We start from the raw sequence: 27,543 nt of genomic DNA, 5'->3' as shown, positions 1-27,543 counted from the left end.
CTGGGACAGCTTGTGCTAGAAAACTAAGAAAAATACTCAAGACATAGGAAACGAGTGACAGTGTTTCCATTGGCAAATTTAATACAATTTGGGCATGGTGATGAATGATTACACACTGGGGAGAAAAAATAATGATAAAAAGGATCTACGAGCAGCACTAAAGAAGGAATACTAGAATTACAAAATCACCATTCTGCGATTAGAACACTGTGACATTCAGGCAGTGATCATTAACAGAAAACAAAACAAGTGGGTATAGGTTATGGAGGAATAAGATAGTCACACAGTCTCAAACTAAACACTTAGATTGCTCACCAATTACAAATACTAATCACAAATTAGAACTCCTATGGAGAGAGCTGAGGAAAGCAGTCTTAACTAAGTGATCATCACCCAGAATCGAAGAACCTGAAGTCCCACTGCCTCCAGATGGGATGCAGTGAGAAGTATACAGCATCATCTATGCAGTGTTCTTGCAACAAACCTGAATCTCATCCTGAGGGAACAAAGAGATGAGTCTAGATTGTGGGATATGACATAAAACAACTGGCATAGCATTTCAAACAAGCTATTGTCATAATAGCGTCAACATGAAATATCCAGGGAACTGTTCTAGATTAAAGGAAACTAGACTAAGAAACATGCCAATCAAATGAATTGCCTGGATCTGATATGAACATCAATAATTATCTCTATAAAGAATATTTTTAAGTTGTGTCTGATACACAAGAAGATCCTACTGAGTAGCATTGAGAACTATGTTTAGATACTCATATTGCAAGAGAACAAATGGTGGGGGAAAAAATATATACATGTAAGGATAACTTGATCCCCTTGCTGTACAGTGGGAAAAAAATTAATAAAAAAAGAATATTTTTAAAACAAATGAAGGAAATTTGAATATGGGGTATATAATAGGTGACATTATAATGTTGGTGACTTTATTTGAATTTCTTGGATATGTCAGTGGTATTATGGCTATAAAGGAGAGTGGGCTAGTTCTTAGGAGATACACGGTATTTAGGGGAGACATCATTATGTGTTCAACTTAACATTCAAACAGTTCTGCAAGATGTATAAATATCAATATACATTTAGAGAGAAAGAGATAAAGCAAAGGTGATGAAGTATTCACCATTAGGAGCTCTAGATAAAGCAAATCTGGGGTTTTTTTTATGCTTTTCTTTCGAGTTTAGGTTGGAAAATTTCTAAATGAAAAATTGGTAGCCAAAGAGTATGGCTTTTACTCAACTTACAAAATAATGTAAATTATGTGTTCAAGGGTATTTATAGCATTAGTTTTAGAAACAAGTAAAAAAAATTCTAATTTAATGATTTTTTTCAACTATAGCTGGTTTACAGTGTTCTGTCAATTTTCCACTGTACAGCAAGGTGACTCAGTCAGACACACACGTATACATTCCTTTTTCTCACATTATCATGCTCCATCATAAATGACTAGATATAGTTCCCAGTGCTATACAGCAGGATCTCATTGCTTATCCATTCCAAAGGCAATAGTTTGCATCTATTAGCCCCAAATTCCCTACCTATCCCACTCCCTCCTCCTTGGCAACCATGAATCTGTTCTCCACGTCCATGATTTTCTTTTCTGTGGAAAGGTTCATTTGTACCATATATTAGATTCCAGATATGTGATATCATATGGTATTTGTCTTTCTCTTTCTGACTTACTTCACGCAGTATGAGAGTTTCTAGGTCCATCCATGTTGCTGCAAAAGACATTATTTTGTTCTTTTTTATGGCTGAGGAGTATTCATTGTGTATATATACCACATTTTCTTAATCCATTCATCTGTCAATAGACATTTAGGTTGTTTCCATGTCTTTGCTATTGTGAATAGTGCTGCAATGAACATGCGGTGCATGTGTCTTTTTCAAGGAAAGTTTTGTCTGGATATATGCCCAAGAGTGCGATTGCTGGGTCATAGGGTAGTTCTATGCATAGTTTTCTAAGGTACCTCCATACTCTTCTCCATAGTGATTGTACCAACTTACATTCCCACCAACAGTGCAGGAGGGTTCCCTTTTCTCCACACCCTCTCCAGATTTGTTATTTGTGGGCTTATTAATGATGGTCATTCTGACTTGGATGAAGGGGTACCTCATAGAAGTTTTGATTTGCATTTCTCTAGTCATTAGCGATGTTCAGCATGTTTTCAGGTGCTTGTTTGCCATCTGTATATCTTCTTTGAAGCAATGTCTATTCAGGTCTTTTGCCCATTTTTCAATTGGGTTGTTGGCTTTTTTGCTATTGAGCTGTATAAGTTGTTTGTATATCTTAGAGATTAAGCCCTTGAGGATTCAAAGAAATGGGAAGGTATTCCATGCTCCTGGGTGAGAAAAATTAATATTGTAAAAATGGCCACACTACCCAAAGCAACCTACAGATTCAATGAAATCCCTGTCAAATTACCCATGATATTTTTCACAGAACTAGAACAAACAATCCAAAAATTTATATGGAACCACAAAAGACCCAGAATTGCCAAATAAATCTTGAGGAACAAAAACTAAGCAGGAGGCACAACTCTCCCAGACTTCAGGCCACACTACAAAGCCACAATAATTAAGACAGTGTGGTACTGGTACAAAAACAGATAGACAAATGGAACACAATAGAAAGCACATAAATAAACCCAGACACCCATGGTCAATTAATCTTCGACAAAGGAGGCAAGAATATAAAATGGGGAAAAGTCTCTTCAGCAAGTGGTGCTGGGAAACCTGGACAGCTGCATGCAAATCAATGAAACTGGAACACACCCTCACACCATGCACAAAAATAAACTCAAAATGGCTTATAGACTTAAATGTAGACAAGATACCATCAAACTCCTAGAAGAGAACATAGGCAAAACATTCTCTGACATCAACCTTGCAAATGTTTTCTCAGGTCAGTCTCCCAAGGCAACAGAAAGAAAAGCAAAAAATAAACCAATGGGACCTATTCAAACTGACAATATTTTGCACAGGAAAGGAAACTAAAAAACAAAACAAAAAGACAACTTACAGAATGGGAGAAAATGGTTTCAAATGATGCAATTGACAGGGCTTAAAAATAAAATTTTAAAAACCTAATGTACCTCAACAGGAAAGTAGTTGAATACATTATATTGTATCCATGTGATATGTAGCCATTAAAATATGAAGCAGATCTATATGTATCTGTAAGTACAAACACACGCACACACATACATACATATATATACACACAATTTACATGAAATATACATTTATATTTATATATATTTAAGGGGAAAGGAAAAGGCAGAAGTGTGTGAAGAGCTGTTCATCCCTGTTACAATATCTGGAGGGATATACAGGAAGGCATTATCAGTGATCTCCCTTAGAGAATAAGATAAGAGTTAGGGAAAGGATTTTAATTTTCACATTACTGACTTCATTTGTTCACCATGAGCATGTTATCACTTTTATCACAAAAATAAGCAGCTATCCTTTCTCCTGAAAAAAAGAGCAAGATCTTATTTCACTATATAAAATCCTTACAATAGTAGGCCAAAACTATGTCTCACTTACTAAGTTTTGCTCTGTTGATGAATTAGGCAGTCTTTGGTCTTTGACCAAACTGTGAGTTCAGGCCACAGCTGCAGCTACAGTTGGCATGTGATGATCTACATTATTTAGTGCTCATACCTAATGCTGGGTTAAATGCCATGAACATACCTCAGGTCTAGACTCTGGATGGTCCGAAAAATCAGAAGGGAAGTTGACAGTTTCAGCCTCCCCAATTATTGCAAAGCTTTTCTTTGTACACTGTAAACTAGAGCACACATGTGCACCATTCTCATTTCCTTGGAGCCTTGGTAATGACCCTGAAGTCCAAGCAGTTACCATGGTCCCCATTGTTTGGTAACTGGGAACATGAGCTCAGAGAAATGAAGGGATATGTCCAAGATTGTGTCTGTTATGATGACATCAACTTCCTCCACAATGTTCTCATCTCTCACTAATTGTTGGTAATTATCAGCAAGGAGTATCAGAGATATACTGGAGGCCTGAGTTCAGAAAATATAGGAAAGTTTTTCCCTCCACCTTGATCTAAAGGTGATTATGCGTCTTCTTTTATGGTGTTTTTTTTTTTTTTCCATTTGTTTAGGCATTCACAATCATATCGGATGAAGCAACCAACTTTCAGTATTTTCTGGGAGTCTGTAGAACAACATCTCAGGAGCTTGCAGACCAATTAACTTCCATAGCCACTTTCAGGAATTTTTCTCTATCCAATTAACATGAGAAGATAAGGAGCAAGAGAACTATAAACATCACAGATTTAATAACACTTTTTGTTCATTTGTAGATAAAGTCTAGTGGGCCAGGAAAGTTTAGGCAAACAAAGTAAGGTGGTTGAGATAATTCAGATCAGGAGCATGGTTCAATAGCATTAGTTAAGCCAAAGGCAGCAAAGCATCCCTGAGCAAGAACTGCTAGGATTGTAATCAATATGTTACCTCTGACATTTGCAAACATCCTTTAGAACAAAAGACTATTTTAAAACCCTTTAATGTCATTTTATGAAGTTGGCTTGCCCTTTAAATGTCTTTTCATTCCCCCTGAGAATTAAATAAGTTTCAGGGAGGATCCCTTTTTGATTATTTGAACAGTGGTTGGGGGTAAAGAAGGCTACTTAAAAAAAAGAAGGCTCTTAACCTGTTTCTAATAGCCTACTGTCATGGTGACACCAACTTTTCAACTCTTCTGCTTTCCTTCTCTTAATGCTTTGTGAAAGCCAGTGACAGTTTCTCTTTCTGATGGAAGCCCCTGCTTGAGAAACCAATGGAACTGAAGATAGAACCCACTGAGGCTCTCTTGAGCATGGTTTTGAGGGAGCCATGGCCCTTCAGTTTCTGGCACTCAGGAGATGTTCATTAGCTGGGCTCATAGAGGTACATCCTAAAAGAGTCTGCAAAGGTGAGGATCCCTCTGGTAAACATGGACAGGTACAAAGCCCTGCAGGAGAGTCAGGAGACTGGGCAGAAGCCATAATGAGTGGCATGCCAGCTATGTGACCTGCTACTGAGGCAATCATAGGCACCAAAGAGCTTGAAGGTGTTAGATAAGAAACATCAGGCCCCAGGTCAGCGCATACATGACACAGTGCCCAGATGGTCCAGAAACTTCTCCATCTCAGAAGACCCAAAACACTTTGTCCAGTTTCCTGAGAATGCAGCCAACAAAGGCAAGACAAAGTAGCTGAACTGCTTTAACAAAATGAAACGGTGTACTTGGTATACCTGTGCAGGTTCAAAGTAAGACCCACAATTCCCCCAACCCTTTTTTGTCTTTTGAGGGCTGCACCTGTGGCATATGGAGATTCCCAGGCTAGGAGTTGAATTGGAACTGTAGCTGCTAGCCTATGCCAGAGCCACAGCAACACCAGATCTGAACCAAGTCTGCAACCTACACCACAGTTCATGGCAACACAGGATCCTTAACCCACTGAGCAAGGCCAGCAATTGAACCTGCATCCTCATGGATACTAATCAAATTTGTTTGCACTAAGCCACAATGCCACAGCTCCCTCTTTTAAACACACAGCTAACAGAATAGCATTTCTGGAAAATAACCAGGTGAATAGGAAGCAGGAGCTCAGGATGGGATTTAATAACTTGATGTTTCCCCCCGAACACCAGGCTCTGACCAGAGAATCTTAGATCAAAGTCTTCAGTAGATAATAAAGGATGAACCCTTGGAGTTTAAGTTGTTATAGCTAGGTATATCAACAGATTCTCTTAAAAGGCACAAACATACAGAAGTATTGAAAATGAATGCAAGAGAAATGAGTGTGCTACTGCTAGAATGAACAGATCTCTACTCAAGAAAAATGCCTGGTGACCTTCAACTGGGTGTCTCTGCCTTGGAATTACTTCTGTGTGCTGGCACCCTTCCCAGGTTAACATCATTGAGGACCAAACCTGAATTGGAAGCTAGCCTGGCAGTCAGTATAACCCACAATAACTAGACCAAGACACACATCTTAATGTCATAACATGTAAGGATCGTATCTGTACACATCTTCGTATGTAACCTTGTCAGTTAATTGAGTTGCAGTTGCTGCCCTCTGTTTACTTCGTTTTGTTTTTGTTTTTGTTTTCTGTCTTTTAGGGCCACACCTGCGGCATATGGAGGTTCCCAGGCTAGCGGTCCAATCACAGCTGTAGCTGCTGGCCAATGCCAGGGCCACAGCCGCATCTGCCACCTCCACGCTGAATCCTTCACCCACTGAACAAGGTCAGGGATCAAACCCGTGTCCTCATGGATGCCAGTAGGGTTAGTCAACTGCTGAGGAACAAGAGGAACTCCTGTTTACTTAGATTTTGAACCATGGAATGTTAATGTCAGTGGTTCTATCCTAATTTTGTATGTAAGGAAATTAAAGCCAGCACAGAGACAGAAAGATTTGCTAAATCTTCATAATTGATTAGACTAAAACAGAGTGAAGTATGTCTGATTTTGTAATTCTTCTCCAGTACCACAATATTATCTTAGTCAACTCTCACAACCCAGAGTTCTTGAATTTCAACTGCCAGTGAGGCCAGATACATAGAGTGTGTCTCCTGCAAATAAAGGCTTCATTTGAAAGAAATGGCAAGAATAGGGAGCAACCTACCCATTACTAGGAGACCACTGACATCAGAGATCTTGTTTTGATTTCCCTTGAGTTCCCTGTGATTCCATGTGGTTTCTTTCAAAATATGGTCACCTTTCCATATAAAGTTTGCCTTATATGTACTCAGAGCTCTGAGTAAAATGATGAAATGGAAGGGCACAAGGTCAGAACAAGAAGTGAGTCCAAGTCTAGACTCTGTGGCTCTATGTCTGTGGCATCATCTAAAAGAAGAGAAATTACTCAAGGTGGTGGACCTAGAATGTACCTGCATACTCATTACATAATTTAAGTGGGAAAAAATGCACATACCATCAGGTTGGTAACAGGAAGAGGGGCCATCAATGGACCAGAAGATTGGAGTAAGGTCTAGAAGACAGAAAATAAATAAGAGGTATTGACAGGAAAAATGAAACAGAGAAAAACACAACTTAAAGCATTATAAGTAAGAGATATCTTTCAAATGGAGCCTCAAAGAAGCTTTAAATACAATCAACTTATGCCAAGTGGGGCATATGCTCTGGGCTAATCATCAGAGTAATGAATAAGCTGCTCAGTCAGAAACGTAATAGTCTTCATGCTCCCCTCCCTCTCTGTGTTTAAAAAGCATTTGTAGCAAGTAGTAATTTAAATGTCAGGGTGAATGTCTCTCTAAAGAAAGTAAGCAGTTTTCATGGCTTCTGGAGCCTGTGAGAGAAGGAAGACAGACAACTCTGGATTTACACTTCAGACAATGAAGAGAAAAATAAATAGATAAATAGACAGCACTTCTCAGGATCAAAAGCACCAATATGTCCCCACTGTGGGGTAAAGAGCTATTTATTAGGCTACTATGGCATCCCAGAAAATTGTCTGTTCTTCATCTAAGCACCCTACAAGGAAACTGATTGCCAAAACACACCATGGCATAAAAGAACTAATTCAGTCCTCCTATCCAAGAAAGGGGGTAATAGGAGAGGGAGAGTTACACAGCTCCAGAGAAAAGCCTAGCCTCCTGGGGATACTAATCCCCTTGTCTTTGTGTGGATGCCTACAAAGCTGAACTTGACACAAGAATATGAGTGCAGGTACATCTATGGGAGGTGATTCCAGGAAGCAGGTATAAGACAAGAATGAAGAAATTTAACAAAGAAGGTAAAATTTGAGTGTTTCCATTGTAGATAATTAGGAATCCATTCTGCTGGGACCCTTCTAGGCACCTTGTAGAATGTGTCACAGAACTGTTCCCATGAAGAGCAGGTAGCTGAAGCATTTACCCACTGACCTTCCCATTGATATAGTGAAGGAGGAATGCCCCTGGAGGCAATACCCAACCTTGCTGTCCTGGCATGGACTCGGTTAGTCCAGCAGGTTTCAAAATTCCCAAGACAGAACCACGGAGAAAAGTGGCAGACCATTGGCAGTGGCAGGCACCTGTGTATCAGGGCAGCAACTAAAATTCAAAGGGGGCCAAAGGACATGGTATAGAGCAGAAAGAAGCATCTGTTCATTCATAAACTTGAACCAACAGCTAGGGATCCTGAGATATTTAGGGAAAATTTACAGCACAGAAAAACAAAAGCCCTTGTAGTTCCCATTATGGCTCAGCAGAAACAACTCTAACATTCATGAGGACACAGGTTCAATCCCTAGCCTCATTCACTGGTTAAGGATCCAGCATTGCCATGAGCTGTGGTGTAAGTCGCAGACACGGCTCAGATCTGACATTCCTGTGACTGTGGTGTAGGCCAGTAGCTATAGCTCTGATTTGACCCCTAGCCTGGGAAATCCACATGCCACATGTGTGGCCCTAAAAAGACAAAAAAAAAAAAAAAAAAAGAAGCCCCAAAATAGATAAAAAAAAATATTGGACCTCAGAGATATCAGAGCTGATCAAGGAAGAGAACTTTGAAATTGTTCTAATAAGTATCTCTAGACAGAACAAAAACAGGCATCTGACCTGGGAAAAAGAAAGAAAAGTTTCAGAAAAGTAAACATGTTTCTGAAAAAAAAAAAAAGAAAAAGCTCAGTAATTAGATTGAATAATATAATAGATAGGTCTAAATACCAAGACAAAGCTAGAAGAAACTCCCCTTGAAGTGGAAAAAAAAAATGCAGTTTCAAAGTGATTCAAATGGCAACCAAAATCAGTGGAGGGAAAGACGCACACTGAAACAACTCAGGGAATTTCAGATGTCATAGAACAAAGAGAAATTATAAAAGCTTCTAGAGTTGGAGAAAAAAAAATAAACAACATCAAATTTCTCATCAGCAACAATGGATGATTAAAAACAATGAACATTTTTTTTAATTTCTAATTTTTAAACCCTGAAATATGTACCCAACCACTATTAAACAATTATTGGACAAAACACTTTTAGACTTTCCAGAGCTCATAAAACATAAAAATCAGACAATTCAGATAATCCCCCTATGGCACAGCTGAATAAGGATCTGATGTTGTCCCCACAGTGGCTTGAGTCAATGCTGTGACATAGGTTAAATCGCTGGCCCATAAATTTTCACATGCCTCAGGTACAACCAAACAAACCAACCTAAATTCAGATAATTAGTCTTTTAAAAAATACCTAAAGAGGTTCTCCAGGAAAAAAAAAAAAAAAAAAAAAAAAAAAACATATAAAGGAAGAGAATAATATGAGATATAGAAAGAGCAGCACTAAGTAATACCTAGAAAACATGAAGGAAACACAAAAGAGAATTTAAAAAAGCAGAATCTACTAGGTTCTGACACTTCAGGGATTTTGTGGTGTATAGCACAATGATTTGACTTACATACATCAGGAAATGATTATCACAATAATTTTAGTGACGTCTTTCATGTCATCAGATACAAAACTAAAGAAATAATTTCCTTGCAATGAGAATCTTAGGATTTACTCTCAGTAACTTTCGTTATAACATATGGCAGTGTAAACTATACTTAACATGCCCTATTACATCCCTAGCACTTACTTATCTTTTAGCTGGAAGTTTGTACCTTTTGACTGCCTTCATCCACTTGCTCCTCCTCCACACCACCTCACCTCTGGTAACCACAAATTGGGTCTCTTTTCTACAAATTGTTTGCTTGAAAATAAACCTATAGACAAAAAGCAGAAAGTACTATTATGGGTACCAGAGAACAATACTAAGCGCTATAGGAGTTCCGGTTGTGGCTCAGTGATTAAGGAACCGACTAGGATCCATGAGAATGTGGGTTCAATCTCTGGCCTCACTCAGTGGATTAAGGATGAGCTGTGCTGTAGGTCACAGATGTGGCTGGGATCTGGCATTGCTCTGGCTATGGAGTAGGCCAGCAACTGTAGCTCTGATTCGGCCCCTAGCCTGGGAACCTCCAAATGCCATGGCTGTGGCCCCAAAAAGACAAAAGACAAAAAAAAATTAAGTGCTACAAACCTTGACAATATAAAAGTTAAATAAAACAACAACAAAATTTAGTGGGTGAAGGGAAGAGAGGCAATCAAAGCAATTATAAATATATTACCTTATTTTCCCTTCAAAAGTATTCTATAGGTGAGAAGAAAAGGGAACCCTCCTACACTGTTGGTAGGACACTATACAGAAGAGTATGGAGGCTCCTTAAAAAACTGAAAATAGAACTACCATATGCTTTAGCAATCCCACTCCTGGGCATATATCCAGACGCAACCATAATTTGAAAAGATACATGCACCCCACTGTTCACTGAAGGACTATTTACAATAGACAAGACATGGAAGCATCCAAAACGTCCATCAACAGAGGAATGAATAAAGAAGGTGTGGTACCTATATACACTGGAATATTACTCAGCCATAAAAAAGAATGAAATAATATCATCTGTAGCAAGATGAATGGACCCAGAGATGATTCTACTAAGTGAAATAAGTCAGACAAAACAATATCAAATAGTATTACTAATATGTAAAATCTAAAAAAAAATGATACAAATGAACTTATTTACAAAACAGAAACAGACTCACAGACAGAAAACAAATTTATGATTACCAAAAAGGAAATGTTGTGAGGAGGGACAAATCAAGAGGTTGGGATTGGCACATACACACTCCTGTATACAAAATCATAAGTAACAAGGATCTACTGTGTATAACACAGGGAAATCTACTCAAAATTCTGTAATAAACTATTGGGAAAGCAATCTGAGAAAGAATGGATATACATATATAAATATACATATATATGATTCACTCTGCTGTACACCTGAAACTAACATAAAATTGTAAGCTGATTATACTGCAATAAAAAAGATTTTTTTTTGTCTTTTTATTTTAGGGCCACACGTGCAGCATGTGGAAGTTCCCAGGCTAGGGATGGAATTGGAGCTGTAGCTGCTGGCCTACATCACAGCCACAGCAATGCCAGAGCCAAACCTACACCATAGCTCATGGCAATGCCAGATCCTTAATCCACTGAGCAAGGCCAGGGATCGAACCTGCATCCTCATGGATGCTAGTCAGATTCAATTCTGCTGAGCCACGATGGGAATTCTTGCAATAAAAATGTTTTAAAAAGCATTTTCTAAATTTGATTTAATCAAAAATGCTAATGTGAACATTTATCCTACACAGTTATAAAGGGAAATATTTGAGGAACTAAAACAATGTAAGTTTAAAAAAACTTGTGTGGCTCAATAAGTTGAGTTACAGAATAGTAAAAATGTTCCACAACTCTTGATCTCATCCCCAGAGCAGGCTGGTGCTGTCTACAGTTGATACCTCAACAAACAGAAGCAGGAAAAATATTTAAAATTCTAGTGAGAACCACCAAATGCCCTAAAATGAAAAGGTTAAAACAATGTTTACCATTAGACTATGGCCCTTTGGGGTGGGGGCAGGGGAGGAAGGAGGGATTGATTCTTTTAAACTTAAAAGAGTTTTCAAAAATTAGATTTTTTTCCAAATTCAGACATTGTTTTAAAAAGAGTGCTGTGATGGAGACCCACGACCCTGTAGTTTTCCCTCTGCCAATGAAGTTTCCCCACCCCAGCCTTGCAGTAACTGTGACTAATAACAGCCTAACCAGTGCCTAGGATTTCAGAGAATAAATAACCTTGTCATTTCCAAGCCCCAAGCTGTGGCTTCATTTTCTATAGCCATGTTAATTCCACTTGTAATCCCTATGAAGTGCAGGGACTTCTGTTATTTCTTATCTTTAAGCCTCTTTTATCTTTGCTGAACTCAAAAGGATTGCTTTTTAAAAGAGTTGATGGGGTAGGGAAAGAAAACAATAAGAAATGACTAGGGTGTTGGGAGATGAAAAGGAATGATGATGATTAGGCTAAAATAATTAGATATTTATTTTTCCCTGCATAATTCAAAGGGATCAACATTTCTCTTGTGATAATGAGAATTTCATCCATCTCTCAATTACTTTAAGAAAGGCTTGTTTTCACCGAAAGTACATCAGATTCTAAAATATTCAATAATGTACCAAATCAAAAATATATGAATTCAGCTTCTTACTTCAGGGAGGATACCCTGTTTTTAACCTCCTTTACCTCTTGGGAGAAAGGTAGAACACAAAATTCAGACAGTGTTGAAATGAATTGGTGCATCTCTGGTTGAAAAATTATGCAGCTGGTTCTCCTAGTTGATTTTGTTTTGTATTAAATTATAGTTGATTTAAAATGTTGTGCCAATTTCTGTTGTAAAGAAAAGTGACCCAGTCATACATATATATATAAATATATATAAATATATATATATATATATATATATGTATTCCCTTTTTGTATTATCTTCCATCATGTTCTATCCCAAGAGACCAAATGTAGTTCCCTGTGCTGTACAGTAGAACCTCATTGCCCATCCATTCTAAATGTAATGGTTTGCATCTACTAACCCCAAATGCCCAGTCCACCCCACTCCTCCCTTAGCAACCACATGTCTGTCCTCTATGTCTATGAAGGGTGTTTCTATTGTGTAGATAGGTTCATTTGTGTCGTATTTGAAATTCCACATATAAGTGATATCATATGATGTTTGTCTTTCTCTTTTTGACTTACTTCACTTAGTATGAACATCTCTAGTTGCATCCATGTTACTGCAAGTTTTTTATGGCCAATATTCCACTGTATATACATACATCTTTTTAATCCATTCATCTGCCAATGGACACTTAGGTTGTTTCCATGTCTTGCTATTGTGAATAGTGCTGCTATGAACATAGGGGTGCATGTATCTTTTTGAATTATAGTATTGTCCAGATATATGCCCAGGAGTGGGATGGTTAGATTATATGGTAGTTCTACATTTAGTAATCTGAGGAACCTCCATCATGTTTTCCATAGTGGTTGTACCTACTTACATTCCTGCCAAGGGTGTAGGAAAGTCCCATTTTCTCCACACTCTCTCCAGCATTTGGTATTTGTCCTAGTTGGTTTTGAGTGTGTCTAGATGTCTCCAAAACCTAGCTCCCCATTGGAACTAATGTAGAAAAGAATTTGATGAACATGATTCCTCCATTAATAAAATTCATCTTGCTCCTGAATTATTTGAGTTCTACCCCTTAATGCTACCAGAATTTAGGAATAAATGTATCTTCTTGTGAGGGAGGGATGGGGAAGGAGAGGTATTAAAATATGTAGCTGGCAACAATTCCCTACTTTGTTTTTGGAAAAATGGGAACTAAATGCATGAAGGATCTTTAACTTTTCACTGTTCTGAATCTTGTTCTTCCCATGCCTGTTCCCACCCTTACACCCACCACATTGATCTCCCACCTCCATCAGTTGTGGACTAGAAGTGCATTGGTCTGAAAAGCCCAATGACTTGAAAAGTGATGTCAGCAAATATGATGACCAAGAAGGTCCAAGCTCTAATCCGTGAAATAGTCACATCCATAGAGACAGAGAGTGGAATAGTGTTTACCTGCGTTAGGGGGAAGAGGAGTTTGGGGAGGTATTATTTAATGGGTACAGCATTTCAGTTTGGGATGATGAAAAAAATTCTGTAGATGTGTGGTGGTGATGGTTGTACAACCATGTGAATATACTTTAAATATCTTACAAATTTATTTGTCAATTATACCTCAATAAAATTAAAAAAGACTCATCCTAAATAAAAAAACACCCCCCCAAAAAAATCCCAACACACAACAATGCAAATATACTTAATGCCACTAAACTATAAACTTAAAAGTGCTTAAAAATGATAAATTGTGTTATGTGTTGTTTATCACAAATGACAAAGCTTAGTGACATGAGGCTAGTTCATATAGGCAAACTACTCTACCTGCTTCACTAGAACTTGAATATATTACAGTGCAGTTCTATAGTTTTTGTATCCAGAAAGAGTTGATTGTTTAGAAGTGCAAGACAAGTACAATACACCAGCAATTCTGTCAAGTTTAATTATTTTTCTTTTAAGAGTTTGAAAATTAAAGGTGTATAATTCATGTGTGTGTGTGTGTGCACAGAGAAAAAGACAGGATAGATCCAAGGCAAAAAAATTACTGTCATAATCAGAAGCCCTAAAAAAAAGTGGGATTAGGCAGATTGTATTTTCACTCTTAGCCCCTTTCCTGTCTAGCTGTATGCTCTTGGGTAAGTTTTACACCTTTCTAAACATTGTGTTTACTCATCTGTAAAATAAAAACTCATAATACATATTATATGGGTTATTATGAAGATTAAATGTATGTAAAGTACTTATTATAAGTGCCAAGCTCTTCATACACAATGAAATGTAATCACTGCTGTCATTGCCATTTTGTGGTAACTGTTATTGTCATTCTCTCCTTGTCCTTTGCAGCAGCTATATCACAAAATGCCTCTTAGTCAAAGCCAAAGTATTGTTAAAAGCCTCTCGAAAAACTTGTGGAGTTCCCGTCGTGGCACAGTGGAAATGAATCTGACTAGGAACCATGAGGTTGCAGGTTCAATCCTTGGCCTTGCTCAGTGGATTAAGGATCTGGCATTGCCATGAGCTGTGCTGTAGGTTGCAGATGAGGCTTGGATCTGGCATTGCTGTGGCTGTAGTGTAGGCCAGCAGCTGTAGCTCTGATTAGACCCCTAGCCTAGGTGCAACCTAAAAGGACAAAAGACAAACAAAAAACATACGCCATGGGTGCAGCCCTAAAACGACAAAAGACAAACAAAAAAACCCAAAAAATCTTGGACACTGAAAATCAAATCTCTGTCAACTCTGAAACAGAGTTCCTATGAGCTGTGCTTCCCAGGAGTCAGCTCACCTACCAGGAGGTAAAGAATACAGAGCATGTAGTTAGATGGGAAGGTGAAAGGCTCATATGGAAGAAAAAGAGTGGGTACCAGTCAGGGCAGCAGGCTTTCCTTCTCAGCATCAGCTGCAGTCTGGCTGATGCCTCTGATGAATCTTAAACATCTTGTGACTGGTCTAATAAAGGAGAATCAGGACCTGGAGGGCTGAAAATAATTTATGTTCCTCCATCGTGTTGAAGAGAAGGGGAGGAGAAAAGAATGGAATTAGAAAGTAGGCCCTGGTCTCCAAATGTGGAAATTAGATTCAAGGATAACACTGTCTGCAGTTGTATTGTTCAACAAAGCAGCTACCAGCCTATGTGGCCATTTGTATTTGATTTAAATTAGTTAATGTTACACCAAATTAAAAACCCATTCCCCAATTGTACTAGCTCATTCAAATATTCAGTGACTACATGCAGCTGGTGGCCACCACATTGGAGAGCACAGCGAAAGGAAAATAACACTTTCATCATTGCATAAAATGCTATTGGACTTTGCTGACCTATAGGGAAGAGACAAAAAGAAACTCTATTAAATATATCTAGTCAGACAAATTTTCTCCACTTCTTCTGCAAGGATCTGGGTTCTTATGTTGTCTGGAAAAGAGAAGCCCACAAAGGACTCAGTTAGAATTCTTGGCGAAATTCTCTTGACTTGTGACAAACTCTGTATCCCTTAGTCAAAACAACTCAAAGGAGGACTCAGGGCTGTCAAATAAACGACTAGGGAGCCATTTGCAAAGGCACTTTCAATGGAATCTTTAACCTTCAAGAGCCCCCAGAAGTCCCTGTGAACATTTCCATTGTGCTTGGCAGAGCTGATGCTCTCCTGCATTTCAGTACACTTGGTATAAGGAGTACAGAGCTCCTCAGTGCTACTTCCAAGGTTGACTTTCCTCCTCCTGACATTCTTGCCCCAGTCAAAGTGAAATCAAAACACCAATAATAAGGACTGTGAGGTTGGATCAGAGGTTTGGGTTTTAATCAGACAAATCCAGATAGTGAAACATTCTACAAGAAAAGAGGTTTGTACTCTAAAAAAAATCAATGTCATGAGAAAATTGGGACAACTGTTTTAGATTAAAGGAATAAAAAAGACATAAATGAATGTAATATTTATACCTTGATTGGTTGTTTCTTCAAAGATTAAATATAGCTATAAAAGGACTTTATGGAACAATTGAGAAATGTTGATTATGGACTAGATATTAAGTGAGGATGTAACATTAATGTCAACATTCTCAGAAGTGATAGTTATTAGGGTGATGATGGAAAATGTCCTTAATTTTAGATGATGCATACTGAATGGAATATTTATGGAGAGGTCTCACAGTGTCTGCGTCTTTTAAGTGCTTAGATAAGAAGGTATAAATAAAAACAGTTAGAGAAAACATGGAAAGCTATTAGTGATTGGTTGAATCTAGATGGCATACAGATGGTCATTGTTTACTTTTCTCCATGTTAGAAAATATTCAATGTAAAGTTTGGAATGTGGAAGAATAAGAATGAATTTCAGAGGAACCAAGTTCACAGAAAGAAAATATCCAAAGAGGGTGAGAAATCTAGAAAGATGGAGTGCATAGAGAAATAAATGCCATAACCTGTACCCAGATATAAATTAAATCCAATTGCATTATTCTGTTGATTATCTGTTAGGTACTACCATGTATCAAACTAGTCACTCCACATACATTATTTAACACAATCTTCACAATGTCCTCCCAAAAGAATTATCCCTATTTTGCTGATAGAATAAATTAAAGCTGGTAGAATTTGAATCACTTAGTCAAATTTACATAGCCATTAAGAGACCAAAGTAGGATGCACCCCAACTATGTCCAGTTCCAAATTTCATGCTAACTGCCTCTTGTTGATTTAGTATCAGTAGTAACTTTTCTTCATTAGATTCAGTAGTGAAAGAGAATAAATTAAGTATAATTATTTATGAGGTAGGGACAGACAGAGATAATAAAAGGAAGGGAGATGGGGAGAGAGCTGATTCTGGCTAGCAGTGCTTCAGTAAATATTTTAGATTCTGTCTTTTGGATTATATGTGGAAAGTAATAGGTTCTCAAATCACATTGGAGTTCTAATATTCATTATCAAGCACCTGGATGCCCATGGATTGAGATGGTCCATGATATCTTGAAAGTCAAAATGCGCTGCCAAAATCAGCTCTCTCTCTCATCACCCTAGAAATGAGTCAGGTTATGGCCTTTATGCCAGGCACAAGTTCCAGGCACAAGCTGTTCTACTAACAGCTACTCAATTTCCTGAGATCTTTCTCTCCTTTTCCAACAGGTTAGCAACTTCATAAGCTATATCACTGAATGCTGTGCCTTCTGTTTGTTCATAAAACAAACTTTTAATGGGATAATTCAACCAAGAATCTCCTAAATTCTGAACATTTTCATTGAGCCGCCACCATAAATGACTTTTATGCATTGTTTATTTTCTATAACTATAATAAGACATGATCTTATAATCTTCTTATCAACACTTATGTAAACTTGTATTCTAAGCACAAGAAGTAAAGGCAATGATGGTTGAGGCCATCCATATACCAATAGCTCCCAACATTCTTGGAATGTAAACATTTTGAGATCTCTGAGATCCTCGCATTAATGGAAAACCACCTTAAGTGATCCTTGGATTTCCACTAATAAATAGCTTCCAAGTAGATACAGCCTCATAAGTAGGTGTGTGGTAAATGCTGAGATGGCACACACTATATAGAGTATGACTTCCTGGCAGCAAACCACCCCCTTCTTCATGCAACTGGCTGACTGCCATGTAACTGGCTTATGAGCTTCCGTGGCTGTAATTATTAGTGAACTGTCACCTATAAGTATGTATCTTCCCCCATTTGAGTATGAGTTTTCATAGGACAAAGACTGAGACTTTTTGGGTTTCACATGACAAGAACCGAGATATTACATATACATTAAAGTGTGAGTGCACATTCCCATGTGGCTGAATGAATACATGGATTCATGGAGATCAGTTTTGTTGGAAAAGTTGGCATGCAGTGCGACATGTGAGAAATAAACAGATAATCTCCACCAAACTTCCAAATCTTAGTTTCCTTGGGTTGGCATTTTTAGGACCCCTATCCTAGATCAAGTTTACCAACATCTTTTGTCTGGATTGCTGCAACAGGCAAGGGTGGTACAACGCTTCTACTTTTGCCATCCCGCTGGCACAGACATATTCTCCAAGGAAAGGCCCTAAGAATCTTTTTAAGAATGCAAATCATGAAGTTTCCGTCATGGTTCAGTGGTTAATGAACCCGACTAGCATCCATGAGAATGTGGGTTTGATCCCTGGCCTTGCTCAGTGAGTTAAGGATCCAGCATTGCGGTGAGCTGTGGTGTAGGTCACAGATACAGTTCAGATCCTACATTGCTGTGGCTGTGGTGTAGGCTGGCAGCTGTAGCTTCAATTCAACCCCTGGCCTGGGAACCTCTATATGCCATGGGTGCAGTCCTAAAAAGACAAAAAAAAAAAAAAAAAAAGAATGCAAGTCATATAGTTGGACATATGCTAAGCTTAAAAACATTCCATATCTGCACATTGGACTTGAACAAGATCTTAACTCCTTGTGATATCCTATAAAATCCATCAATAAGTCTCTTACACATTTCCTTCTAAACACACTCTGGCTTCCATCCCACTGTCAGAAACACTCCTCTCCATAGTGTCGTGTGGTTTGTTCCTCATCTGTCAGGTCTCACATCAAATGTCACCATCTAAGAGAGGCTGTACATTAACCCTAAGAGACAGAATTCACACACTTATTTTCTATCACTGTACTTTTATTCTTTTCTTCACAGCACCACTAAAAATGTTGTATTTCTTTTGTCCTTCCTATATTTGTTCACTTTCTGTCTTCATCACCATGTGACTGGCCTTATGAGAGCAAGCATAAAGCCTATATTTGATGCATAATACACACCATAAAGCTCATGGTCCAGTGAATAGTTGCAGCCATTGAAGAACACTAAGGAGACCTAGCAGGTAAATGATACCATATTTGTGTATGTCAGGGACTTGACAAAGCAGATGGAAAGAAAGGAGGTCTTGACTAAGCAGGATGGGATTTGGGAATAATTACTCCCCTGGAGTAGATGGAGCTTTCTCCCTCCCCCGCCCACCAGCTCCCCCACCCAAGAAAGATTGGTGTTTTCATGCCCTAAATAAGTAACGGGTTTGATGCAATGTAATGCCAGGAGACAGCAAATCCCGTCTCTGTCAGCTTCTTCTCTCTTCTAGCAACTTTGTGTTCCTAGACCCTATTATTCTAGCTGTTTTTCCAAACTTCAAGGTTTGTAATGGTAGGGATTGCTCCAGTGCTGTAATGTAAAGGCCTAACTCAAGGTCTGATACAGATTATATGCTTAGAATATGTTTGTAAAACTGATCAAAATGTAAAATCACTTCCAAAGATACTATTCCAGAGGATGAGACAGAGGTCAGGAGGAATCAAGGCACCAATAAGATCAAAACAAAGAGAATAAGGACGGATCAACTGTGACACCTAGCAAGTCTTGAACTTCAGATCAACAAATGAAAATTCAGATTTCTCTTAAAAATTCATTGCCTGGAAGATTTTAACCTATCAAAAAGATTTTCATACTCAAAGAAGCAAATAATGATTGAAACAATCTTATTTTCTGACTCTAAGGGGGCCTTATTAAGCTCTACAAATAAAATCTATTCTAGGTTGTGCTAGAAAGAAAATAATGATCCCACTGTGGCAAGAAAATGGAGCCCTATGAATCTTAGTAATGTCAAGAACCAAACAGTGCATTGAATAGGAACCCAATTGGAAAAGCTAAAAAGAAAATTTGGTTGATTGTAATCCTTGTATATGAGGGAAGTTGGATTTTCTCAGCCCAGTTGTGCTCTATGGGCATCTGACAAGTCTAAACTGCCAGCTTAAAGGCATTCAATAAATTTCAAGTTGTTTTTATGTCAAAGGGTTGAATTCAGACAAGCTGTATTGACTTGAAATTGGGCAGCTGGAATTTGTATTTTCAGTCGCTAGAAATTTCAGTGCAAATTTGACAAGTATTGATGATTCTTTATTGATATGAAGCATTTGTACAAATCATGGGATTCTATAAAGGATCATTCTTTTTGCTTTCATATTTGGTGCTTTCTGCTACTGAAAAAGCTCATCTTTCTAATAATTTAAAATAATCTTCATAAGAGAAGATAGAATACATAGGTAAGAAATTAGAGATTCTGCAGAGTTTAGAATAAGCTAAACTTTTAATGAGGCTGTCATTAATGCTAACCTCCACAATGGCTGCTTTCTGAGCACCCACAAATTGTGTAATTTGTCTTGTGTTTCTAAGGTAAATTTACTGGTGGTGCAATGTTGGTAGTGTTGTGAGAGCTGTGATTACAAACAACATTGATATATTCTGACTATGGCACAGGTCAATGTTTCTTCCACAAAGCCAGAGAGAAAGGAGATAGAAGTCTCCCATCTACACATTAAGCAAGGTTTGTTTGCTTCTGTTGAATAGGCTCCCAGATATAAATGCTTCCTTTGGGGAGTTCTTTGACTCTTCTTTCTAAAACATGACTCTCAGAGGAAGGCTGAGATTAATAGTGCATCAGGTTATGCCTAATCTTCTCTCAATATTTCATTTTGCTTTAATCCTATAACATTTGCATTTCTGAAATTAGGGTATCTGATGCATTGATGTGGGACCCAGAGGCCTCGTTTGGGTTAGATTTATTATCTACTAAATGACTTTCTTAGCAGATCTCTTTGTCTCTTCATCTGCCAGCTAATCTCAATGCTCTATCTTGAGCAGATTCCATTCCATAAAAATTTATTATTACTTTTTTTGATTGTCTAACAGCTCTCATATACTTTATTATTGATAGTAAATACTAACATACCACCACATGGTTAGCAGAGATGTGTAAAGTACCCACTTGTTAATGAGTACATATAAGATGTTTTTCACCCTCCCATTATCCCCAAATCCATGGTTTAAGAGAAAGAGATCTCAGTATTGTCTCCAAACTCTTGTTCAGTCCCAATGTGTCAAATTCCTGGAACAAGAGACATGGGTAGAAGGTTGTTTCCTGGGAAACCTCCTGCTTGAGCAAATAACAATGGAAACACAAGGCAGGGAAAAAGGTTTAGGTCTTAGGAGAATGAAAAGCATAGAAAACTATGTTTGAAATATGTGAATAGAGACAGAGTTAAGAAAGAATCATAAGGGATAGGAACCAGAGGAAATAGGAAAGAGCCTAGGATGTAAACCAAAATTGTTGCTAAGGAAGCCAGAGCAGCACCTGATAATTTTTCTGACAATCTATTGCTCAACTAGCTCAGCTGTTACTTTGTACTTTGTACTCTGACTGTGGTCCACAGATCACAGACAGAGTGGATGCTAAGCAATTTGGTTTGGAATTTCAGGAAAGATTAGCATGTTGAGCATTCTTTGACTGGGAATGGTAGGGTGCAGGAACCCACAATGAGTATTTGTAGATAGAGTTGAGGATATGAATATGGATGTGAAGACCATGTGAAGTGAAGATAAGAAATGGAGATAGGTTCAACGATGGCATGATAGATCTAGTTAACACTGGCTACAGGAAGGCAAGACCAGGCAGACTTTTGACTGATAGGCCTAAACCATAGTAAAGAACACAGGATAGATTCTGGTTCAAAAATAGAAGTTTCTAGAATGAGCTAGTAAGAAAACAAAGACTTATTGCTCATAGAGGGGTTCTAGACCTAGTGGGGAAATTGTAGTGCCAGAGAGTAAGATGAGCCTGAAAAGCATGCTCAAAAATGGATGCACCATGTGTTTGCTGGCTGGGTACTAGATGCTAACCTTGCATCTACCAGGTACCAGACCTATAGCTGGATGAGTAATTCAGTTCTGACAACTAGATGACTGCCAACCCCTTATGCTATATCAGGATAAGCTCAAGACATGGACTGGCTGAGCTAGAAAGATGTAAAGGAGAAGCAGACATGTGAGGGGTGCGTGTGTGTGTGTGTGTGTGTGTGTGTGTGTGTGTGTGTGTGTGTTTATAGACATATAGACAGCTCCAAGGGCAACCACATCATGAAATCTGTTTCTTATTAAAAAGCAACTTTATCCAGCAGGAACACCCTAAAGCATGTTTGTCTCCTGCATATATATGCCTACTCTCCAGATTAGGAATAATTTTAATGACTATAATCAAAAACTATTTGGAACTGCATTTTGCCTCTGATAAAGCAGAATGAATGACAGACAAGGGTTAAGTCAATTGTTTTCAATGAAAGTAAAAAATATGAACACATTTGAAAAATAAAAGGCCTTTCATACATTTAAAATGGAAGTACTCACTGGTTTTATTTCTGAGAACAATTAAAGACTCTCATTTGGGGAATCAGAATTTAAAGTTAAATTCTCTTGAGCAGCTACATGAAAAGAAAATATGGCTTGGGTCTCCAATGAAGTATACATTTTCAAGAGCTGTCACTGTTGGAGCTGACTTGTCACAGATATAAATGAATTGTGCTTTTTGCGTGTGTGTTTCGCAATATGGAATTCAACATCTGTTTTGTCCTTCCAGTCAAGCAAATAACACTTGTGGAAGACTAATACAAGATTAAGATATAGAGATGGAGAAAAGATTTGAGCTGTATGTCAGAAAAAAGGGAGAGATCAAACACAAAGGAAGAAACAGTCCCCAAGAGGGAAACTAGAAAGGGGGAAAAAAAAAAAAGAGGATTCACAGCCCCAAACTGTTAAGTAAAATTCCTAATCAGAATGTCTTTTACTGAAGATGTGTGGCTGCTCATTGTGGTGACATTCAAATGACAGTAAATTGAGAGACTCATGGCCAGGACACCTTAAATAGTTCAGCCCTCACAGACATGTCCTCCTGCATTTTAAGGCTTTTGATGGAGTGACAAAGTCAGAGGCCTTTTGTGGTCCTTTACGGTAACACTTATTTTAGGAAAGTAACTTAGAAAATTGGACTGGTAGAAATCCAAAGAACAAACTGTTAGCTTTCCTTTGTTCCCTGCTGCTTCAAATATGAAGTCTTCAAGGGCAAGAAGAAGGAGCAAGTGAATTTTTAAGAACAAAGTGCTTTTCTCTTATTGATAGTGATTAATATGCAGCTCAGACTTCAGGGTCATTCCAGGTTAGAGTCCAGTTTCTCTAAAATGAAAGATCTACCACCTCCTGGGAAACGCAAGAAAAAGGTAGGCAGCCAGGAGCTACTGGAGACAGCCACCATGTGCAACAAAGTTGCACGCCCCAGCCACCCATCCACTACCTCCCAAACTGCCAAAGTTACCCCATTGCCACCCATAAGTCATAGTGAAAAGCCAAGTGACTTCAGGGAAGAAAAACACATTAAGAAATCACATGATCAATCTCCAGACGTCTGACCTGCACATAATCTCACTTCAGAAAGCTATGATCCCTATTTAAAAGATACCTATCAGAGATCTTCATGCAGGGAAGCCTCTTAACAGATATGGCCTAATAAAATGTACAAAGAACTGGGATTCAGAAGTCTGGGGTTCTATGAAACAGGTGGGGCAAACTCACTTCAGCCCTCTGTGCCTCAACTTCTCCATTTGTGAAGGAGAAATAATGCTTCTGTATGAGGGGTCCACATGTCAAAGGAGATTAATTACACTTTGTGAACTGTGCTTTGACAATGCTAGTTAAAGATGGGGACTCCTATTTTTAATCCCACCATACTTCATTTTTGCAATATAAATCCACAGAAATCAAAGAATCAATTCCCTCAATCATTCGAAATAAGCTTTCTAGCCTTGGACCTACTCTGATTTTGTGACTGTGTGCCATATGAAGGTGTAAGCATCTAACATTATTCCATGTTTGACATATGAATCCTGAATTTGCCAGTGACAGACAACTCACAAACCTGCCAACTCCACTGTTACTAAGTAGTCTCAGGAGATGCCTGGACAATGATTTGGCCATCATTAAATTCTCTTTCAGTTTATAATTCTCAGCTCAGAAAGTGCTTCAAGAGCAGAACAAATGGATCATTTTACCATGAAAATCACTCTGGAAACAAAAGCCAAATTCAAAGTTAGTTTGTTTTTGGTTTTGCTTTTTTTTCTTTGACCACATCCATGGCATGTGAAAGTTCCCAGGCCAAGGATGGAACCTGCACCACAGCAGTGACCTAGGCTACAGCAATGAAATGCCAGATCCTTAACTCGCTGCACCAGAAGAGAACTTCTCAGAGTTGGTTTTTCACTGTAAAATCATATGACAATGCCTGTCTTAGAGTCTATTGTGTCCTTGTGTGCTGGGTACTGTGAGAAACAATAGGGAGATGACACACAGCCCTGTCTTTGGAACACATCCTACAGCTCCAAGCTTCTTCATTGTAAAATATCAGCCCAATGTTCTGTCATCTTTCACCAAGAGAATAAAACAAGCAGTCATAATTACAAACCTCTGCAGTGGAGTTCCTGTTGTGGCTCAGCAGCAGAGAACACAACAGTAACCATGAGGATTTGGTTCGATCCCTGGCCTCGCTCAGTGGGTTAAGGATCCGGCATTGCTGTGAGCTGCAGTGTAGGTAGAAGATAAGGCTCAGATCTGGTGTTGCTGTGGCTGTGGCTAGGCCAGCATCTGCAGCTCCCGTTCCACCCCTAGGCTGCTGGGCTCTTCCAATGCCATGGGTGGGGCCCTAAAAAGCAAAAAACAAATAAACAAAACAAAAACAAAAACAAAAAAATCCTCTGCTTTTCATATTCAAAAAACAATGCCTTTGCATATGACTCTATACAAAGACCCATAAGAGAGGGATCTTTCTAAGTCCAGACCTGAGAAAGTATGCATCTTCCACAAAGTAGATTTAATTGTCCTTTGTCAGAAAGAGGTAGCCCAGCAAGTTGTGAGTTGCCCCCTTTCTCTGTGCCTCCAGGAACCCCAGAGTGCAGCCTGTGCTTGTGTTTCTTTCTACAGGTTTATTGCTTTATGTCTTTCTTCCCCATCCCCTTCATCTTTTTTTGGGGGGGTGCATTCCCACAACATGTGGAACTTCCCAGCCAAGGGAGCTAACCCATGCCACAGCAGCAACCCAAGCCGTTTCAGTGACAACACCAGATCCTTAACCAGATGCATCACCAGTGAATTCCTCTTTCCTCATCTTTATGAGCCTTTGGCCATTGTCCTTATTATATACCACAAGGAGGTTTTATATTTTTATTACATGTTTTGAAAGACATATAGATTTTCATATAGATATTATCAAGACAGCGTGCCCAAGAGGTAAAAGCCGAAATGTCAGATGGCATTCCAGAGCCTTCATAACCTTTCTCAGACACACTGCATATCCCATAAATTACTGCACCTTGACTTACTTTCAGTTTTCCTTATTTACCAGGCCATTCATACCAGCATACATTTCCTTCATTTTTCTCTCTCCTCTCTTACACTCCTATCCTTAAGCAATGTGCCAATTACTAATTACCCTTCAAGTTGTGGTTCATATCAAGCTTTCTCTATGAATACTCCATGACTGACCTAGACAGAATAGGGATTGGGTTTTTCAGTTTTCTTCTTTTTTTCTTTTTTCTGCCCCACTCTCAGAATATGGAAGATCCCAAGCCAGGGATCGAATCTGAGCCAGAGCTGTGACCTAAGCACAACTGTGGCAACACTGGATCCTTAGCTCACTGCACAGGGCTGGAGATCAAACAGGTGCCTCCACAGAGACAAGCTGGATCATTAACCCACTGTGCCACAGCAGGAATTCATGGGTGTTTTGTTTTTAAATTCTCTAGATATTATGGCATTATAAAATTTGACTGTCTGGCACACTGATGAAAGAAATCAAAGACTACACAAATAGATGGGAAGCTATACCATACTCCTAGATTGGAAAATCAATGCTGCAAAATAACTATATTACCCAAGCAATATACAGATTCAATGCAATCCCTATCAAATTATCAATAGCATTCTTTATAGAACTAGAACAAAATATTTTAAAATTTGTATGGAAATGCAAAAGACCCTGAATACCCAAAGCGGCCTTGAAAAAGAAAAATAGAACTAAAGGAATCTACCTCCCTGACTTCAGACTATACTACAAAGCTATAGTATTCCAAACACTATGGGACCAGCACAAAAACAGATCAAAGGAACAGGATAGAAAACCCAGAAATTAACCCATACAGCATGGTCAACCCATACCCCATGCCTTGTCAAAGAAGGCAAGAATGTACAGTGGAGGATAGTCTCTTCAATAAGTGGTTTTGGGAAAACTGGATAGCTACATGTAAAAGAATAAAATTAGAATATTCTCTAATCCCATACACAAAAAAATAACCTCAAATGAACTACAGACCTAAATGTAAGGCCAGATACTATGAAACTCCTAGAGGAAAACATAGGTAGAACGTTCTGAGATGTAAATCACAGCATCTTGTTTGATCCACCTCCTAGAATAATGACAATAAAAACAAAAATAAACTAATTGGATCTAATTAAACTCAAAAGCTTTTGCACAGCAGAGGAAACCATAAGCAAAATGAAAACACAAGCCACAGAATGGGAGAAAATCTTTGCAATGATGCAACTGGCAGGACTTAATCTCCGAAATATACAAACAAATCACACAAATCAACAACAAAACCTTTCCACAGAAAAGAAAATCATGGCTTGGAGAATAGACTTGTGGTTGCCAAGGGGAAAGGGGAAGGAGTGGGATGGACTGGGAGCTTAAGGTTAATAGATGCAGACTATTGCCTTTGGAATGGATTAGCAACGAGATCCTGCTGTGTAGCACTGGGAACTATGTCCGGTCACTTATGATGGAGCATGATAATGTGAGAAAAAAGAAGGTATACATGTATGTGCAACTGGGTCACCATGCTGTACAGTAGAAAAAAATAATAATAAAATGTAAAAAAATAAATAAAAAAACATAATCAAATATCACCACCACCACCACCACCATCATCATCATCGCTTCAAAACTGCACTACAGTCCCCTTGAAAGATGTACAGTTTCACCATGGAACAAAGGCATCTACTGGTCTGTCTTTTATGACATCTTTACTCTTGACAAAGTTCATGTATCTGGCATTAATGGGGACATTAACAAGTTATTGTTACTTGAATACTTACAGCTAAAATCTCATATCACTTAATTGAGAAGCTTCAGGTAGGTATGGTGCCAGATGGGAATATGCCCAGAAACCGTATCTCAAAAAGCCTTGGAAAAAACAGATGCAGCCTGCAGAGGGGGTTCAATAGAGTATCTGGAAGCTAAATGGACTAAACAAGATCAGGACCTTCCCATCAGGACAGAGCCTTTGGTCAGGTTCTCTTGGATGACCATCTGCCCTTTGGCTCTTTTTTTAAATTTTGTGTATTTTTTGCTTTTTAGGGCCACACCTGCAGCATTTGGAAGTCCCGGGCTAGGGATCAAATTGAAGCTACAGCTGCTGACCTACACCACAGCCACAGCAATGTGGGATCCTTAACTCACTAAGCAAGGCCAGGGATTGGATCGAAACTCTGTCCTCATGGATACTAGTCAGGTCCTTTACTGTTGAGTCATGATGGGAACTCCCTGCCCTTTGGCTTTTAATATTCATTGAGCATCAGCCGTATACCAGACACTGACTATATAATGGAACAAAA

General features: G+C 38.6%; 1 long non-coding RNA gene across 3 annotated transcripts in view; it reads right to left on the bottom strand.

Annotated features, from left to right (window-relative positions):
• Window positions 1-27,543, bottom strand: part of LOC106505563 — a 335,645-nt gene that overhangs the window by 108,640 nt on the left and 199,462 nt on the right. For 2 of the 3 annotated variants that reach the window (XR_002338196.1, XR_002338198.1), the window contains one exon: window positions 6,962-7,018. The exons of the other annotated variant lie outside the window; for it this stretch is intronic. This is a non-coding gene — a long non-coding RNA (uncharacterized LOC106505563). The remainder of the gene's footprint in view (window positions 1-6,961; window positions 7,019-27,543) is intronic. 3 annotated transcript variants of the gene reach the window in all.

This window comes from Sus scrofa, chromosome 13, assembly GCF_000003025.6.
Source record: "Sus scrofa isolate TJ Tabasco breed Duroc chromosome 13, Sscrofa11.1, whole genome shotgun sequence".
In the NCBI taxonomy this organism is placed as follows: Eukaryota; Metazoa; Chordata; class Mammalia; order Artiodactyla; family Suidae; genus Sus; species Sus scrofa.
This window is presented reverse-complemented; position numbering and strand designations above follow the sequence as displayed.